Source organism: Coptis chinensis, chromosome 3 (assembly GCF_015680905.1).
Source record: "Coptis chinensis isolate HL-2020 chromosome 3, ASM1568090v1, whole genome shotgun sequence".
Classification (NCBI taxonomy): domain Eukaryota; kingdom Viridiplantae; phylum Streptophyta; class Magnoliopsida; order Ranunculales; family Ranunculaceae; genus Coptis; species Coptis chinensis.
The window spans coordinates 93,568,274-93,579,667 of record NC_141458.1 but is presented as its reverse complement, the minus strand read 5'-3'; the positions used below and the strand labels follow the sequence as shown (position 1 = coordinate 93,579,667).

Genomic DNA, 11,394 nt, shown 5'->3' with positions numbered 1-11,394 from the left:
TTTAACAGTCATACTTTTGGACCAATTATGTGAGTAATAATTAAGAGTTAACACTGATTACGTGTTTTTATGCATTTCAGGCTTCAAAGTCCATTATGTGTGAGAAATGTGCCACTTTAGTGAGATAAAGGAGAAAAGGTCGGTTACTAAGGAGTTCCATGATTAAAGGCCAAGATTCAAGAAGATAAAGCCTTCCTAAAGCCCGGTCAAAAGCTGAAAAGTCGACACCGGGCGAAACAAAGACACAAGTCGTGAGAACTTCCAAAGCCGTATCTTTGGACTCAGACCTCGAATTGGGCCTACCTTATGTCAAAACGACCGGCTCGGAAAGAGCTTTCCAATGGTCTAAGCCTTGACCCAATCAGAGGAGCAGAAGTGGACGAAAAGTCTGTGGAAGCCAACTGCAGCTGAAGAGGCCTTTTTGGACTGAAAGAATTGGGTTTTGGGCCTGATTCTCTGGCCCAAAACATGGCTCCAAGCCCATGCACGATTTTTGGATCTGAAAGTATAAAAACAAGAGCTTGACTCTTTGTTAATGGTAGATAGTTAGGTTAGAAAATAAATTAGGTTAGGATAAGAAAAGTAGCCATTAAACCTTAGTTCTAGATCTAGTTTTAGATTAATTAATTAGTTTTTATTCTTGCCTTAAATTCAGTATTACATTATTGTTATTTCTATTCATTAGATAAATAAAGTTAATTAGTTCTCATAATCTAGTTTCATTTTCATTTATTTATTAGCTTAAATCCTTAGATTTACTTATTTGTCATTATTAGTTTAATTCAATTATTGCATGAGTAGTTTCGAATTGAGTTTAAACAAGTAAAGTTCAAATCTTTATATTATGTCTTGTTTAGATTCCATGAGAAATGATAGTCTTATGATTCTCGGCTAAACCTCCATTAGAGGGGTTGAAAAACCTTGATGAAGCTTGATTTGATTAGCGTAGAATAGTAAGTAATTTCCCATTCAACTCTAGAAGTAATTAGTCCACCATGAGAATGGGGTTGAATACTTCACATGCTAGATGTTAGTTGGTAGAGATTACCATGAACACTAGGGATTAGGAAGAACCAATTGTTCGTAGCGATTCAATTCGGATTCTGACGATTTAATTCGTTAGTAAATTAAGTTGAGTTAAGGTGGATTCAAATCCCCCCTAATTCCTTATCATTGAATCATTTTAGTTCATACCTTGTTATTTGAATGTCTTGTTAGTATAAATTGAATCCGTAGTATAATCGTAGAATAGAAATTTCATATAACACATTACTCTCACCATTGTTCTTTGTGTTTGTTCAATTGAATTTGTTTAAGTCTTGAGAGTTAAGAGTGGAACGATTCCGTACTCTATATATTGCATGAATATATATGTGAGAGTAGGAAATAAATTATTGATACCGTAAGAATAAGGTTAGAGTAATCTAATTGAGTTTTTACGGGTTATCAGCTAGCTCGCAAAATCTGCCGTTCTTCTTCGTTTTTGTTTGACTGTGCTGTTTGTGTTTTTGAGAAAAACCTCCTTTCTCTGTAGACACCATATATTTAGCTCAACTTCCTATTTTACTAAATATTCTTATATCATAACTATGAAATATTATTTCTATTAAAAGTATTATATATATTATGTTCCTTAGGTTAATGTCTTGTTTCCTTTTTATTTAAAACTTTCCAAATATTAAGAATAATCTATATTCCAACATTCAAAATTCAAATACTAGTTTCCTATAGTAACATTATTCGAAATTACTATTTGGTCTTCCCTCCTTTCTCTTTCTATCAAAAGTCAAACCCACATACTAGCACGTTAACCAGAAAAATAAAATCAAATACATAAATACTAAATATTGTTACGCAAATAATGTAGAAATAAAATAGGGGTCTTACATCAACTGACCAAACTACACATGGCTTCTTAGATGTAGAAAGGTCATCTTCTTCTTCTTTAGCATCTTTGTTCTTCTTCTGGACTTTCCAAGCATCGGTTCCTTCAACATCATCCCCACCTCGTTTATGCCGGTCAGCCTCCCCCATGCTAGCTGATTGTTCACGATCTCTTCTTCTGCCCACCTTTTCTAACATGTGATCCAAATATCCACTAGAAACAAAACCGGTAAATTTGATAATATAATGAAATATTGAAATTTACCATTCCTGATAAGTTGAGTTTCTCAGGTATATATCAGTTGGCTGCAGAACCGATATATATTGTGATATATCGATATATATCGTGACATTTTGTACTATGTTAGTATTTAGGGCAGGAAATATTGGGTCGGGTTTGACCTGACCCGAACCCAAATAGTTCGGGTCGATATTTATATCCATTTATTTATTCGGGTCGGGTTTGGATCTATCGGGTTTAGGTTCGGGTTTGGATATATTTTTTAGATTTTTTTTTGAATTTTTAGTGTTATCGGATCGGGTTAGTCGGATTCAGATATTAAATTTCGGATATAATGGGATTCGAATATTATAAAACTATTCGGATTTCCAAACCCGACCCGATCCCTGCCCTACTAGTATGGTCGAGTTGGCCTAGAAAGTACACCACATGACATTGACAATTAAGCTGATGAACCTAAGCGCCGGATCACTAGTTTTGGTCCAAAGGGCGCTGCTCATTTTCGTATTTGACTTGCAGTTGTACAAGTACAACATTGTCTCTGTGTGTATATATGGCGTATATTAACGAGAAAAAAAAACGTGTATTTGTTTGAGAAAGTGACCACTTCTTGCTATTTGTGATGTGAAATTAAGAATATATATATATATATATATATATATCTCGCACACATGTGCGTGTGATTTTAGGCTCTTAGCCTCCGATGAATCCATTTGAACCGTAATCTCACTTGAGATTCGGAAATAATTAAATCTTAAATAAAGAAAAGAAAACGTACAGTTTAAAACATATGCTAAACTACTTCGAGCAAGTCCAATAGGAGTGCTAAAGGAAAGGGTGGAATTTGAGCCGAGCGTCTCGGGTTCGGCTCGAGCTCGTTTGTTTAACTATACTAGCCATTTGGCCCGGCCTATGGCCGGACTTGCTACATAGATAGCTAAAAACTCAAAAGCCTAAAATCCACTTGAATAAATAATATATTTATATTGATAAAACGGGGTAATGTGGGGTAATGTGGCTTCTTGGGAGCATTCTCACCAAACTTGAGAATTATTGGTTTTTCAAAATCATCAAATACCTGATAAAGAACGTATATTTTCTCTAAAATGTTGTCCACATTCATCTTGATCAAGAAACAACTATTTTAGTTCATTAGGTGTTGTTGGGCTTGGAAGATTTATTCTATCTTTAGAACAACAAATTTATGTTTCGTGAATAAATTGTTTTGCTACACAATATTAACATTGTGTAATATGTTTGTAGCTTGAGAACTCTTATTCCTTGCTTGCGGTGAATATGTGAAAGACGCATCCTGATAGGATTTGTAGAATTGTTGTTCAATCCTACATGAGGATTTTTTTTTTGAAATGTATATATCTATTATAATGAAAGCAATGGTTGAACTTGCATATGAGGTTTAAAAAAGATGGGAAACATTAGAAAATTTCAATATTTATTTGAGACATGACTATATCTAATATGGACTTCTCATGTTGTTCAAAGGAAAAGCTGAGGATCTAAAAAGGCTAATAGAAAAAGAAATTGATAACTTATACCACAATTAATTTGACAAACACATAAACGCCCAACTCATTGAGAACATGATAAAGTTAAGAAGAAACAGATATAAAAGTTCAATGCCAGATAAATTAACACAATATAAAATATGATCGACTTCAACACGCATACCTTACATACATAGATTGGATGCACTTATTTGCAAAACATTTTTTTAAAAAGAGAATAGAGTAACGAAGAAAAAGAGAATAAAGTAACTAATAAAAAATTGAAGTGTCAAAGCTTAGGGATTCAGGGAAGCAAGCACTGAAACGGAAAGGCAGACTTTGCTAATTTGATATATTGATATCAATATAATAATATTATAGAGACACAATGTTAGACACCAAATAGTTCCAAAGTTAATGGCATTATACAGTTCGCAAATAACAACGATATATACTAAATGAAAACAGATCAAGACACTATGTAACAGATGCGCCCTTTTAAAGTTAACATAGTGCATACATAATCGGGTGAATATTCGTGAGATACACATACACATACACATACACACACAAACACAAAGTGCAATAGAGAATCAAATGAACTACAATTCTAAAAATAATACCAGATAGAATAACGAAAAAAAAAGACATGACTATACAAAATAAGATACATAAATACTTAACCTTTAAAAAATAGTCCTAAAGGCTTTAAGCCGGGCTAAAAACTCATGATCACAGTAAAATTATTAATGGAAGTTAATATTCCGACTTTTTACGTTACAATAATACTTGGCATTACTTCAAAGTGCTACACAATTGAATGAGCAAATTGTAATTACAAACATCGACACGCATGTAGGAGATTCGAGACTAAGAAGAAGAACTTCATTGATATCAATTTTAACAGGGCTCAATGCCACGTGCATGTTGATCTGCATCTTTGTTATCAAAGCCTTCGGGAAGAAGAGCACCCTTCACTTGCTTGACTTCGAACCAACAACGTCCCTCTTTGTGTGGGCATCATCCTTCTCAAAGAAACCTTCAGGAAGAGGATCCTTCACTTGCTTGATTTCTGAACCATCCACCTTTTTGGTAAGTCACAAAATCCATATTGGCAAAGTAACCATCAGGAAGAGTTCTCTCCATTTGCTTGACATTAGAACCATCAATAGTTGTTGCATCGATATCCATGCCATCAAAGAAGCCTTCAAGAAGAGAACCCGACTTCTGTGTAAGTACTGCTTTGCGTTGTGTGACTGGAATGGATAGACGGATTACTTCCCCTTCTCCCTGTTGCAACAACTGCAATAAATGGTTCCTTTATCTGGTTTTCTAATCCATAATCTGTTATTTTTGTCACTTTCATCCGAGTACCATTGCAAAGTCCCTTACTCTGGTTTATGTTTCTAATAAGCATGATAAGAGCTCCCTCTTTTAGTTGAATTTGATGATTTGCAATCCCTGATATTTGAAAAGTGTTAAGGAACTCTGTAGGATACAAAATGTCTTGATCTGCGATTTTATCAGATGCCGCACTTAATGTGTCTGCACTCAAGTATTCATGTATTTCACCTGGAATTAATGAGAGAACGTATTTGTTTAACTTCATCTGCGAGAGCATTCGTAGGTGTCAGAATGCATCGACTTCTCAAGTATTCTACATCTTTGTAGTTCCTTGAAAGTTCTGTATAAACAGTATTTACAATCTCTTCTATCCCATCTCCTTCTGAACGAATAATTAGATCTTCAGGTATTTCAATCCATGATGGTTCTTCCCCTTCGCATAATGATTGACTGGGCAGTTTTCCTTCACCAATAGCTAATATCCAATTGTTAAATTCTACATCGGATTGGGTACTTGGTGATGTAGAATCTATTATACTCAAACGCATGTTTATGGAAAGACGAAAAACCTTGAAGTGACGCCATAAGTAGGATCTGTTTATTGAAGCTGATACAATAGCTTCTCTTGAGCCTTTTTCTATAACTGGAAGCGTCTGCCTGAAGTCACCTCCCAAAACAACTGTTTTCCCGCCAAATGGTTTATCTTTCAAGCTTTTATCAATCACAGACATTATGTCTCTAAATGTCTTGTCAACAGACTCAAAGTCATTTTTCTTACTCATTGGTGCTTCGTCCCATATGACCAAATATGTTTTCTGAATGAGTTTTGCCAAGTGCATCTTTAGTGTAACATTGCAAGTTGTAGATTCATCTGATCGAATGGGAATTTTGAACCTCGAGTGGGCAGTTTGACCACCTGGTAATAAAAGAGATGCTATGCCCGATGATGCTTCTGGGTAGAACTATTTTTCTTTTCGGTTTTAACTTTGCAATTATTGTATTCCATAGATAAGTTTTTCCTGTTCCTCCACTTCCATATACAAAGAAGAGACTTCCAACATTACTTTCAATGGTGGCTATGACAATCATCAAAAACAGTTTTTGTTCGACATTCAATCCACCATGAAGTGTAAATACTTGTGGAGGAAAGTAAATTGCAATTATAATTTAGTTCCTCTTGTATCATTATGTTCTCAACTTCATGCTTACGGGATATCAAACTTATAATCTTTTAGACTCCACCCATTTCCGTTCATTAGAATTTCAACTTCAAGAAGTGTTTTCCTTTTCGGTTCGATTCGGATAAATTTGGATTAGCCCTTAAGATATCATCGGATAGTAACTCCCAATGGCAGTTCCACATATCAATAGCATTGGATAACTCACAAAACACTAAGAGTGTTACAAATAAGCTGGCGTAATGAATGGATTTGGAAGACCATTCATTTGCTTCTTTAATGGCAAGATGCCATTCATTGTCATCTTGTAAAAGACCAAGCGCCGGCAAAGTGACTTGTAATCATCATAGAGAGTACCATTACTTGATTCGATTTCTTCAAAATTTCTAGCTCCCTTTACAATGTTTAGAAGCATCGATATAATATCTTTCCCCTTGTGTTGGATGAGCATAGAATATTCTTCCAATCTTCAATCCTTGGCTTCTTCTTTTCCATTCCGAAAAAATTAAAAATATGTATGTTATGAATAAATATAAATTTTATATGTAATTTCAAATATAAATTTTTCTTTGGAAATTGTAATGTATTGAAACCTTTGCATTTTGTCCCACACAAATTGTAAAGGGAAGTCAACATATGTAAGATGTCTTCCACTCGGGTCTTTTTTCATTAATACGCATCCACTTTCGGTGAACATAGTTTTTTGTCTTTTTCATTTGGATCCCCATTTGCACGAAAAACAATATTCCGTTGATTTTCAAGATGGAAACTCATTCTTTCAATGAAGGATCTCTCTTGGATGTCAAATTCATAAATCCTCCAACTTGCCCGATGCGGATACATATATCGAAGTCTAGATAGTGCTTAATCTCATCAACTTGATGTATGCGACCGCTTACGGTTATCTTGGTCATAGACATTATTTTCTTCAACAATACGAGCTCAATCTTGCCCTTTTGAAATGTACTTGAATAAGTACTTAATCATCCGTGGCGGTTACAATGTTCAACATTGATGTGACACTGAAATTCTTTGGTAAGTTCAGGGGTTTTAAGGAACAACCCACTCGATTGTCAATTTCAACCGGATTTTGACGCCCACCACCGCAGAGTTCTTTTATTATCTCGCCGCCGATAAACTGCAAAACCTTTCTCATCAAATGTCGTTTCACTGCAAAAATCCTTTGGAAATTTCCTTGTACATTTCTTCTTCTTAGTGTCCATACATGGAGAACCCTTTTTTCTTCTCACCACACGGACCGTGAATCATTGTTTGGACTACAATATCATACAGTAGAGGTTCACTGGCTTTGTCGGGCAATTCAGTTGATATCATCTTTCTATATCCGAAGCACTTTTAGCTTTATCTTAGGATGTAAAACAATAAAATGTGAGCATGTGGCAGTCTTCGTTTTTGAAATTCAATAACATACAATACTGCACACAAAAAAGAAAAATTTATTTATCTTCCGGATGTAAAAACAATAAAATGTGAGCATGTGGCAGTCCTCGTTTTTGAAATTCAATAACATACAATACTATACACAACAAAGAAAAATTTATTTAGTAGCAGTCTTTAAATAATTATAAAGGTATATGATCTTATCAATAAGTAAGAAATATATCTTCCTATTAAGAAGTGAAATAGATGGATCACTCAGAAAATGAGACAAACCGTAAGCATCAATCTTGACAAATTGAATTTAAAAGGGTACTAAAGTACATTAACTAAGTAAATGACACCTGGACACAACAAAAAAATGGGTAGTTTTCTGTTAGATGGATGCTAGTTCTGCTTTTGTGGCTGAGTTCTATGAGGACAGTTTTCATTTCATTGGGGAGTTATTCTTGAGTATCTCTGAAGCATTTACCAACTATGCCCAGAGTGGGTGCTCGGACTTCTTACTTCTAAAATTTGGTGCTTGGACTTCAAAATAATAACAGTTAGTGTGTTTTTTCACTGGTGAAGGTAGCTTCCTTCTTTTTTCCTCCCATCTCCTCTTCATTACGTATCTGGTTTCTAACAACTTTGACTATATATTATCTTAGCCACAATGCACTATTTTCCATAAAAAACACATAGCTCAATTGGTGCTCGGACTTCAAAGTATGTGTGTTCTCCCCTGTCTAAATATAGGATGTTAAAACACATAAATTTACATTTTACAGTTAATAGCAAACATGAATTCCACATTTATGAATAAATTATTAACTATTGTTTCACATTTTGTAGGTTTTTCCTCTACGTCAATTTATAGTCTTACTGGACATTATCTATTCTATAAAAAAAAAAAAAAAAGGTATGTGATTATAACCTACAATGACTCTGCCGAAATGATTTCCATAATGCAATCTTTTCATAATGCACTCCAACTTCATTTTGAATACTCGACACACACGTCGGGAACATCATTAGGCAATAGTCCGGGTCTTTTGTAGATAACTAAGAATTTCATTCCAATTTGGATTGCAAGTCACAGTAATAAAAGATCGGTGGTCCGCCCATATATGGCAATAGCATATTGGTAGGTCTCGTATCATGTATCTAGGGCCTCCTGTAAATGTTGATGGAAGGATCAAACGTTTACCAATTGATCTTCTTTGTAGTATCACCTGTGTTTATTTTAAAAGCGGGTTATTGATAGATTAAAACAAATTATAAGCTAATGGAAATAAAATTTAAAAATTAAATAATATTACTTATATACCTGCGACCCTTTGCATCCATCACATTCTTTGTATAAATCAGCCCTAATTTCTTCTTGGTGTGTTCGATACCAACACATTCTTTGATCTTCTATACATGTATAACCATCAACAATGACTGTTTGACGAGCGTCCACCTATCCGAGTAGGCGACTTTCTAGTGTCCTTCTTTGCAGTCTAAAAGCCCAATATTGTCTCATACTAACCGTATCTCTCTTTTTATGATCATCTATATTAAAACTCTTTCATTTTTCCTCACTATTAGGAAATCTTCTATAAGGAATCCTGTGTCTATAGCCATCTTCACCACGGGGAAACATTAAAGGATATTGCAAAGCCATGAATTTAGGATGCAATTCATTTATTCTCTCCAAACCTCCTCTAGTTTCAACAATTATGTCCCTAAAATCATTAACATTAAACCCATCCCCTTCAATTAAAGCTGCAACTTCATTGCCAGTTGGCAGATTGTATTGTCTTCCATCACTCTGCCGAGAATTAATAAGTCTTAGGCGGACATCAATCATTTCATCTTCTTTAAATCTGTCTCTAGCCATCCTAAAAGATCAGATAACTTTATTGTGTTGATCAAACATTTTGATCAATCCATCAACAATTGCAGGATCAGGAAGTTCATTATATTTATTGAATATTTGCATCATATTCTTCAATTCATTTTGAGTATCGTATACATATAACTGGGCAAATTGAGGAGGCTTATTTTCGAATGGAAGAAGAGATCCAATTTTATGATGATTTTGCCCACTTATTCTGAAAACGAAAGGACCTCCTCCATCATTGATAGTCTTATCTATCTTCCCTCCTGCAGAAGTAAATTGAAACATGGAGTTGTATGTCCGTATATATCTTTTAAATTTAGTAGATCTTATTCCTCCTTGCAAGTCTAAGAGTTTATTAAGAAACTTCGGGGAGCGATCTCAAATAGTGGAAGTTGAACTTTTCCTTCTCCACAACATATAGAGAATGTTGAACAGATGATTTTCCTTTGTTATTTCTTTCTTCTTCCCAAAGAATTGCTCCACAGTACATACACTCTTCAGTTGGTGGTCCAAAGTCATGAACTCCTAAAATATAAAAAGTTGTTGTGAATTTGGCAAACATTTTGAATAAAATATCAAAATTGAAGAAGAAAACACATACCATCATTGTTAGTATACTTGCTTAGATCACGATGAATTTTTTTTTTGCTTTTGCAAATGTTTATTCCTTTCACTGATATTTGTGATTTGAGATATTGAAGTCATTATACGGCGCATAGCATCTGTAAGATTCAAAGTACCTATTTGGCTGTGTAATAAAAATATGAAATTTCAAAAACTCTAATTAATCCTCAACGGAATATAAAATACAATTTTACCTTTATTTGAATGCAAGTTGTTTTCCTTGGATGCCAACAAACGATTACGTTTCTTTAAAGCCAACAAACGACTTCGATTAAATATGAAGCTATTTTAGCAAATTTCCTTTGTAGATTCAACATTGACTGTTTGAGAATTTTACCAAAAAAGGGTCAACTTTAGCCATTTCTTGTGGAAAAGAGATTAAAATTGTTGTGTCATTATAAAATCAGTAAGTTCATACCAGTACTATTGCTTAAATGATTGCTCTGTTGCTCATTTAATTCCTGTCTGTGTATCAATTCCTCTATAATAAAGGCATAAAGAAAAATATAGATATCAGTTACTTACATCTATACAATATCTTAAAATCAAATGAGAGTATAAAACGGTATTTTTTTATTTCTCAAGTTACATACCAGTGTGACTTTGATATTCCATTAGCTGTGGATGTTTTCTTCTATGCTCTTTTAACACTTTTTCTCTATGGTTGCTCTTTGTATTTGCAGACATCATAATTCTTCTATGACGCATAAGGTTAGAACCTTCAATATATTCGCATAAGGTTAGACCCTTCAATATATTATTTTGTTAGAATATTTATCAAGTGTGTAAAATAAAAATTAACACTTTGTACCATTATTCTTTTTCAGTGCAAGAATACATCGTCTATTGTACCGAGCAATTCTGGAGGTATATATTTTTTCGTCATCCATAAGGTAAACCTGAACAACCCTTCCTCTCTTTGGCTAAAGCTTTAACTCTTCTTATAGCTGCTGCTCTTATTCACTGCAGCTAATAATGATTTAGAAATTGTCTTCTTGGACAGCACTCCTTTGGGCCGTATAGGAAGTGCATTTGCATCGGGGTTGGGAACAATGTAGGTTTTGGAGCAGACTGATACATTGAGAGTTCTTGGTACTGACCCAGTAGATTACTTTGTTACGCCGAGAGTGATTGCTTGTTGTGTTGCTTTGCCGATTTTGACGCTGATTTGTTTTAAGTTTGGGTTGGCTTCTAGTGCCCTTCTTGCTGATTTTATGGTGTTAGTATAAATATTATATTGGAAGCCTTAGGATATAATCAGTGCTATGATTAAGTTGCAGGTGTTTGGGGGAATTATTTATATTGACATTTGTGCTTGGGGTGTTAAAACTCTTGGAGGTGCTAAAGGCGTTG

General features: G+C 34.4%; 1 long non-coding RNA gene across 1 annotated transcript; it reads left to right on the top strand.

Moving 5' to 3' along the window:
* Window positions 1-10,644: 10,644 nt before the first annotated feature.
* On the top strand, window positions 10,645-11,309 carry LOC147511730 (uncharacterized). The gene is made up of 3 exons (XR_015217061.1): window positions 10,645-10,780; window positions 10,869-10,934; window positions 11,045-11,309. It is a non-coding gene; the product is annotated as an uncharacterized LOC147511730 (long non-coding RNA).
* The last annotated feature ends 85 nt before the right edge of the window (window positions 11,310-11,394 follow it).